The sequence below is a fragment of the Adiantum capillus-veneris genome, chromosome 2 (genome assembly GCF_014529385.1).
Source record: "Adiantum capillus-veneris isolate H3 chromosome 2, ASM1452938v2, whole genome shotgun sequence".
NCBI classification, from domain to species: Eukaryota; Viridiplantae; Streptophyta; class Polypodiopsida; order Polypodiales; family Pteridaceae; genus Adiantum; species Adiantum capillus-veneris.
This window is the reverse complement of record NC_140932.1, coordinates 56,664,685-56,673,123: the sequence shown is the minus strand read 5'-3', so window position 1 is coordinate 56,673,123 and position 8,439 is coordinate 56,664,685. Positions and strand designations below refer to the sequence as shown.

Genomic DNA, 8,439 nt, shown 5'->3' with positions numbered 1-8,439 from the left:
ATACGACTCCTACGGAACGGGCATTGATTTTCGTGACATAACACCTACATCTGAGAGAGAGAGAGAGAGAGAGAGAGAGAGAGAGAGAGAGAGAGAGAGAGAGAGAGAGAGAGAGAGAGAAAGGATTATGCGTGAAGGTCTGACCAATATAGAGCCAAGGATGGAAGCAGAAAAGGGCTTACAGATAGAAGACGACGGCATGGAGGAGATGCTAGATGCCTTCTTCTAGACAAGCGAGGAGAACGCTAACGAAGCAGCACCAGAAGCCGTGCGTCTATCTCCTGAAGACATGTTGAGGAAGTTTGCACGTCAACCAATCTATGAAGGCGCCAAAATATATGTGCAAGGGGTGCCGAAGAAAATGAACGACGCCATGCGAGAAAAGATCATGAAGTTCTGTATACTGAATTCAGAGCCGATGCAAAAATGGCTTGAAAGGTACGAAGAAGAGAAAGAGAGACGCAATAGGGAGCGACACGATTTCAGGCGAAGCCGAACGACTAGAGGCTTACCCTTGCCAGACTATCTCGCTCCTCTACCTGAATTCCCTACAATGGCATGGTTGGATAAGACAGTGAGAGCAGCTCGACAGATCGGAGAACCCATATATCTAAAAGAGGAAGAGCTGGCTATTGGATGTAACTGGAGGTATCATACATACATGGCACTATGGTCGCATGAAAAGAATTTCAGAACACAACAAATTTACAGCAGAAGAAACACGTTTGACAGTGGGGTAATGGTTAGTTTCATGCAAAAGAGCAGGGCCAGTCCCAGAGACACGAATGAGAGCACTACCAACTTGGATTCCTGTGGTCTGGTGTCAGATATCCTGAAAGTCAGCTTCAGGCAGTTTGAGATGTTTTTGTTGGATGTGAAGTGGTTCAAGGTGATTACTTCTGGTCGCAATGCAATGGTACGTAGAGATGGAAAAAAGCTTGTGCAAATAGATTCTACAAAGGTTTGGACAAATGCGAGCGACACATTTGCTCTCCCCGAACATTGCGAGCAAGTGGTCTTTGTACCAGACCCTCGAGAGCGACAATGGTGGTTTGTGATTCAGGTTGCTCTAAGAAATAAACAAGCATTTGATGGGCAAGAGCTCCTGGAGGAAAGTCGATCAGCCGACGTAGATACTATTGTGATATTAGATGAGATGAACGAAGGTATGGCAGAGGAAGCTGACAGACGAGGGATGACGCAGATGAGGCAGATATGACACTTGTAGATGAAGATGCAATGGATGAAGACAATCTGCCAGAACGAGTTGGGGCTGAGTTATGTCTACAATTAGAGATAGACGATGATATGGTGCAAGATCTTATCGATGATGCCTCACTCGTCGAGGCCTAGGCCTGTAAGTGTTTGTGTGAAGACGTTGATTTAAAATTAAGCTTAAAGTTAATTTAAACAAAGGTGTTCTGACGCTTTCTTTTACTTTTTTGTGCAAGACTCTAGTATGGCAGACCAGTTTCCAGATCCCGCTTCTATCATTTATGGGCTTCGTCAAACGGATGACACCCAGTCAGATGGCAGAGGCGTCTTAGTACTGGGTAGCCAGAGGCACGGGTACTATGCCTCCGGGCTTCACACCCGAGGGTCTGACGCCTATGGGGGGACACCTATGGGAGGGACGCCTAGTATGGGGGGGGAGAGGGGGCGCCTATGGAGGGAGACGCCTACGGGTACGACGCTTGCGAGGTCTCCCATCACGGCCGCTTCGACACCTAGGGGTACGGCAGAGGCGGGTACATCCTCATCTCCGTAGCACATGCGCACTCGTCGATCTCGGCAATCATCAGGTGGAGGTGGTGGTTGTTGTGGAGGAGGGTCCACATGCACTTCGACCTCTCCTCGCTCACGACCCCCGTCCTACCCAGGCACACCTCTCGACACACCTCTTAGTACACCTTGGACACCTTGGGGGGCACACGATCCTAGTGCCTCCAAGCTCTATACTGTACGGGCAGATGGTTCTGTTGACATGGATAGAGTCGGGACTGAGACGAGAGACCGGATTCGCCAGCTCACGGAGCTGCAGTTTTCGACCAGCATTTTGACACCTTGGCCTGAGCAGGATCGCGACAAAATCAATTATATAGTGGAGACCATCATGAGAGAGTATCAGCCTGCTCCGGGTTCAAAGGATCTTCCGAGGAGGTGGATCAAGGGTGTTGCACGGGACACCGTGAAACATCGTCGAGATGCAGCTCGGCGGGCTTTCAGGACCGGCTCGCCGAAGCCTTCGGGCATCCCACACGAGGCATGGCAGCAGATCAGGGAGGATGAGCGTAGAGCGGACACGTGGTGCAGACAGCAGCGTCAAGCCAGGAGGCTTCGACACCTTTCGCTATGAGTTTGTGAGTTTCCAATCCAATCCTAGCTATGGCGTTTGTGAGTTTCCAATCCAATCCTAGCTATGGCGTTTTTTTTAAACGCGATGAATCATGTATTCTTAATTACTTTGATTTTTTTATAAATGCAGAATCTTGCAATGCATCGAGCCCCGACACGCCAGAAGGAGACAAATGGATATCGCAGAGGTATTTATAAAGTATTGAATGATCTTGCTGCCTCAGGAGACCCTGTAGACTGGGAGGCCTTAGAGTCTCGCTGATCGATTGAGGTGAGACGTTAATATGTGAAGTAATATCAATACTAATTTTGTGACTTGTCCTATGTGTAGGTTGTGACGCGTAGTCATCAGTGGATTTCATATATATGTTTTGTGAGACACAAACACGCTTCTGTGTCTCTTTTTTGTATAGACATGGTTATGGTTATTGTTCAGGCGTGGTTATGGTTATTGTTTTGTTTATGGTTATGTTTAACTTTATGGTTATGGTTATGGTTATTGTTTTGTTTATGGTTATGGTTGTCATTATTGTTTTGATCAATATGGTTATGGCCGGTTATGGTTTTAATTTGGTTATGGTTTTGCCCAAAGTCATTTCATTTCTTTCATTTGCCTTAAATCTCATGTGAGATCCTACATGGATAGCATGTAGGAGGCGTATACATATGGTTTTTTTTTAAAAGTTTATGTTAAAACGAAGGGAACTCTGCCGAAATTTTTGCGGAAGCACGGTTGATTTTGGTGCTGCTCGCTTTCTTGGGCAGAGGATAGGCAGTCTGGCTGTGGCTGTATCCATCTTTTCACTGGGCACAGGCCAGGTTGCATGTCCTCTGTCCAAGAAAAAAAAAATATGTTATGATATGCGTCGCTAGGCGAGTTGAAATAGACATCGATAACAGTACCTTTCGACGCATATATCGACGCATATTGCGACGTTTTTGTAGGGATGGGTATTTCGACGGAAAGCGTCGAAACCTGCGTTGAAGGCCCCCTTTTTGTTGTAGTGTTATGGCCAAAATAGCCCCTATCCTTCCTTAGGGGCATTTGTATCTTCCTTTGTTTTCCTTTAATCAAATCAATTTTCTCCCCAAAAAAAAGAATAAGAACATTATATATCTATATTGAAATGACGGAGGTGAGGCTACACTTGGCAGCATTTGGTTGCAGCTACACCTCTGAAATGCCAGCCTTAGCATCGATAGCACTGCCACCTCAGAATATCCTTGCATTGGCGTGCCACCTCAGCATCACATTGTGGCTTTGAGTTGAGGGTTCTGGCACTAGGTTGTAACCTTCAAGGCTTCTCCCTGGCATTGAGATGCGGAGCTGCAGCCAGCCTAGCATTGAGTTGCATGGGCAATTGCACACTCACTATCCATGACCATGGCAAGCCTAACACTTAGTGCATGCTTTGAGTTGCAGGTGCCTTGAAACGTGCTACTTAATGCCACCACACTTCGCTCTACATCCCACTTCCAAGTTCCAACCCTAGCATTGTTAAGTATGGAGCTTGATTTACTCTTGTAATTTTCTATGGTAAAAGCGCACATTTGTAAGGCCCCCATTATGAGGAGAAGCCATCGTGCGTAAAGGTAAATCACTCACCGAAAACCAAAATTTTCGCACAGTCAAAAACCAGGGGCAACTTTAGGGGCCTTGGGGACGGAAGCCCTCGAGACTTTTTTTCCCTCGCCGTAATATTCCTTTTTGTCGGAATATTATGGCCGGACGGCGGCCGAAAAGTGGTCAGAAAACAACCGTCGCGGTTGGCCGGTAGTCAATGGCCGGTGGCCGGTGGTCGAAAGTCAATGGCCGGTGACCGATGGCCGAATTCAATGGCCGGTGGCCGAATTCAAAAGCGGACTTCTCTTCTCAAGAGCGGCCACACATGGGCGGATTGGAGGGTCCGATTTGGACTTATCTACACAAAGGCGGCTACACATGGCTGCCTCTCATGAGAGAGGGCAGCCCTTTTGGCCTATAAAAGGAGGCCATTTCTACACACATTTCAGAGTGTGAAATTGATGCAACAAGGTGAGTGTGAGGTGGTGAGAGTGAAGCAACGCGGGAGCTCCATTAAGGGTATAATCCCTTTGTAAACTACTTCTTGTTTTGAAGTACTAAAGCCATTGAGTGGCTGCTTTCCCGTGGACGTAACCCACATTGGGTGAACCACGTATATCGTGTGTACTCTCTCTCTCTCTCTCTCTCTCTCTCTCTCTCTCTCTACTCTATAATCTCGTGTATGTAAATCTGTCTCTCTCCATTAAGTCATTTACTCAATTATCTATTTAGCTACGTCTTATTTCCTAACAAGCATGGCTCTTCCTCTCCGCTCAACTCCTCTCCTAGCTGACTCTGACACTTCACTTGGAGACTCCATATGCAACTTGGGCTACTTGGATTCACTACCGAGGGCTTTGCTCCAACACTTCCTATGATTTTGGTCATAGGAGGTGATCATGGAATTCACCCTTGATGCTCTCTCTATCATTCTACTTGCAAACTTGCAACCAAGGCTAGCTCACTCTCTCTCTCTCTCTCTCTCTCTCTCTCTCTCTCTCTCTCTGTCTCTCTCTCTCTCTCTCTCTCTTTGCAAACCTTATGAATATCCCCCTTAAGAGAGTCCTCATGTTACAAACCCTATGCAAATCAACAATGTGGCCTGCAATCGGTACTTTTCCTTGACAATATAGCTTGCTTAGAGGAGCATGCTCGCCAATTGCCCTACCTAGAGGGCATAGCACGTGCATGCCTATGGCAAGGAATAGAGAATCCTTGTGCATCGAAGGTGTCAGATGGAAAATATTTCATCAGGTTCTGTGCATTGATCTCTTTTGACAATCAAGTAAAGGAGAAGTTCTAATGTCATAGGAACAATCCCACGAGAACTCAATCATCTATTAAAATCAAGCATGGGGCTATCATCAAGGGTTACATTGATTTATACCTAAGTCAAGTTGAAAGATAGGCCATGGTTCTACTAACTTTGGTTTAGACATGGGGTTTGTATATACTTTCTTTGTACTTCCTATAGTAGCCAGCAGGTTGTGGTAGTCCCACACATGAGAGATTACAAAAAACAATTTATTGAGTGTGTTTTTCAAAACCATTCTCTCTCTCTCACACTCTCTCTCTCTCTCTCTCTCTCTCTCTCTCTCTCTCTCACACACACACACACACACACACACACACACACAGTCTTACCAAGCACCGAGCAAACTCTACCGAGCGAACACAAAAATCGAGCGAGAGAGCCCCATGAAAATAATCTCATGGTTTTAAATTTCTAATCCATGCACTTGTCAACCCGTCTCCTCAAATCCCATATTATATTACCCAAGGGTATTTAATTCTCTTTTTCTTAAAAGTGGTCATTATTAACCGTGGCAGGCAATTGAGGGACTTACAACACACAATAGTGGTAGGTTGTCCAAGTTTGTATTGATTGGCATTGCTGCTAGTAGCAGTGAGTGATATAGGAATGGTGCCTATCAAATGTTGTAAACAATTTTAAGGCTTTTTGAAGCTATTTAAAAATGCTTCTTTTTAGCCTTCCTTTGGATACATGCCTTTAATAAAAATAGCATGCGCATAAAAAAGCTAATTTGTCGAGCACAAAGAGACGAGAGCAAGGAGTGCAAGGTATGCTGCTACATCTCTCTCTCTCTCTCTCTCTCTCTCTCTCTCTCTCTCTCTCTCGCGTTTGTGGACAACATCAGCGCAAAGCTAATTTGCCAATAATAACAGCACAAAGAGACGAGAGTAAAGAGTGCAAGGTATGTTGCTATTGCGCTCTCTCTCTCTCTCTCTCTCTCTCTCTCTAAACAAAAAGAAAACTCTCTCTAAACAAAAAGAAAAGCTCATTTGTGAGCTGGCTATATATAACGAGATGAAAAGGCCACATAAGTTGAAAATGATTTCAAGATTCACCGTAAAAGATACCACCACAAACAAGAGAAAGAAACCGATGTGCCTTTAGTTATGCTCCTAGCATGTATAGGTCATCTTGCGGTTCATTAATTGATTAAAGCGGAGATTCCCCTCCCTCACTTTTTAAAATTCAAAGTCCCAACCTTCTGTCCCAGTTCCCACGGTCTCCAAATCTCTCTCTCTCTCTCTCTCTCTCACTCTCACACACACACACACACACACACAGAGGAGAGACACACAGACGAACAAGCTTCGCACTGCGCAAATCGGAGCCTCTTCTCTAAGCGCATGCGCACATTTTTTGCATCTTATCAGTGAGCTTCAATCGCAACTGTGTAGGTCCTCTTGGAGTGCCTCGGTGGCGTTGTCCATCGTCCACTTCTCTTCGCTGCTGCCTACTTCGAGCCTTACATTTGTTGCATACAAGGGAACTGCCGACAAACTGCAGGAGGGAGTTTCTTCTTCTGCAAAGTGGCAGAGGTGATGGCTTGCAGATACGCATAGAGAAGAGGGTTCTGCCCTGCATTCAAAGCAACCGCTGGGGAGAGAGGGAGAGAGAGAGAGACCCTGTTTTGTGCTACCCTGCCGTCATCGACCCCGCTCCAACTCCCTCCGAGTTCGATCATGCCCGCATGACGATCACCTACACCCAAGAGAAAGAGATAGAGGCGTCGCGGACTCGGCTGGGCACTGAACCCCAAAAATCCTAAAAAATTACTAGATCTCTCTCTCTCTGCACCACGTGTCAACTGCAAGCAATAGAAACACCTACTCACTGCGCGAAGCAAAAAAATCCGTTTACACGTTTGAACTTCCTGTTGAAATACCCAATTTCCCTAACCAAAGAAAATAAGGACAAACTTGAAATTCTCACGGTTTCCTTTTCTTTTGCATTTCAACCCCCAAGGTATCACCCAAGATACTTCTTAAAAGAAATGACAAAAAGATTGTGGGGACATACTACTTACTATACTACCTACTAGGTTAGTTTGAAAAGAAACGAAGGGAGAATCAAAGATGATGCTTGTGCCGACACTGAAAAGGGAAGGTGAGGGGAGGCGAAGTCGACATCAAACAGAACCAGCATCAAAGCAGGTGGTGAAGGCGGCGGGGGTGAAGTAGGGAGGGAGGCGAAGACGAAGCATGACAAGAGTAACCCGCTTTCTCACCATTTAACAACTGCTTCTAAATCATCCACCTCCATAACCTCTGGTTTTAACAATCCTTTCAAAAATAAGGTGAGCACACGATTCTCGGCATTGGTAGTAAAGCCATGATCAGAAAATTGAAGAGAACCACCCCAATGGGTCGACCACGGTAATCGGCATCGATCACTCTTGCCCCACCATCAATAGAATGTTTCCACGCAATACCAGATCCATCCGCTAAGCGTGCATATGTCCCTTCTGGAATTGCAATGGAGACGTCAGTTTTGGTAAGAGCTTTCCGGGAGCAGGTACAACATCATGCACTGGAAACGTCATAACTTGCAGCCAAGGTGGAGCCGCAAGAGGGGGTGATCACGTTCGTAGAGAGCTTCTTAACGAGGAGTATGGTTGGTGGTGCCATTGGAGACAGGTACCTCGAGCTTGGAAAGCTTGCAGATGGGTTCCAGTGGCTCTGCTGCTGCCATGGTGAGCTTCTTCATGAAAGAACTCGCCGGTGAATGCATAGAGGATCGATGCAGCTGCAAAAGGGCTCTCTCTCTCTCTCTCTTCCTTCCGACGTTGGCATGTTAGTGACAGCCTTGCTCCATAACTTGACGGCCTTGTTCCAAAACGATGAAAATCATCTGAAGTTATTTTGAGGTGGGTCGTCAAACATGGGCACCGAGGAGGTGGGAGGACCAGCCTTCGAGTACACAAGCAGCGATTTCGCGCAGCAGGGCCTGGTGTAGCTAGGAATATCACAAAAGTTCAATTGGGACATACTACCTAACTACTCCGCGGCGGCGCGGAAGCAATTAATACAGAGTCCCGAGCATGGGCATCGATGTGCTGATGCCAAGGACTAGCCTTTGAGTACATAGGGAGCCAGTTCACGCAGCAGGCTTGGATGTGTAGGAATAGCACTCAAGCTCAATTGGGACACACTCCCTAACTACTCCGCGACGGGCGGAAGCAATTAGCATAGAGTCCCGATTAAGAGAA

The 8,439-nt window shown here is 46.3% G+C and overlaps 1 pseudogene; it reads right to left on the bottom strand.

The window, feature by feature from the left end:
• Positions 1-7,209: 7,209 nt before the first annotated feature.
• On the bottom strand, positions 7,210-8,218 carry LOC147462829 (deoxyuridine 5'-triphosphate nucleotidohydrolase pseudogene; annotated as a pseudogene).
• Between the last annotated feature and the right edge of the window lie 221 nt (positions 8,219-8,439).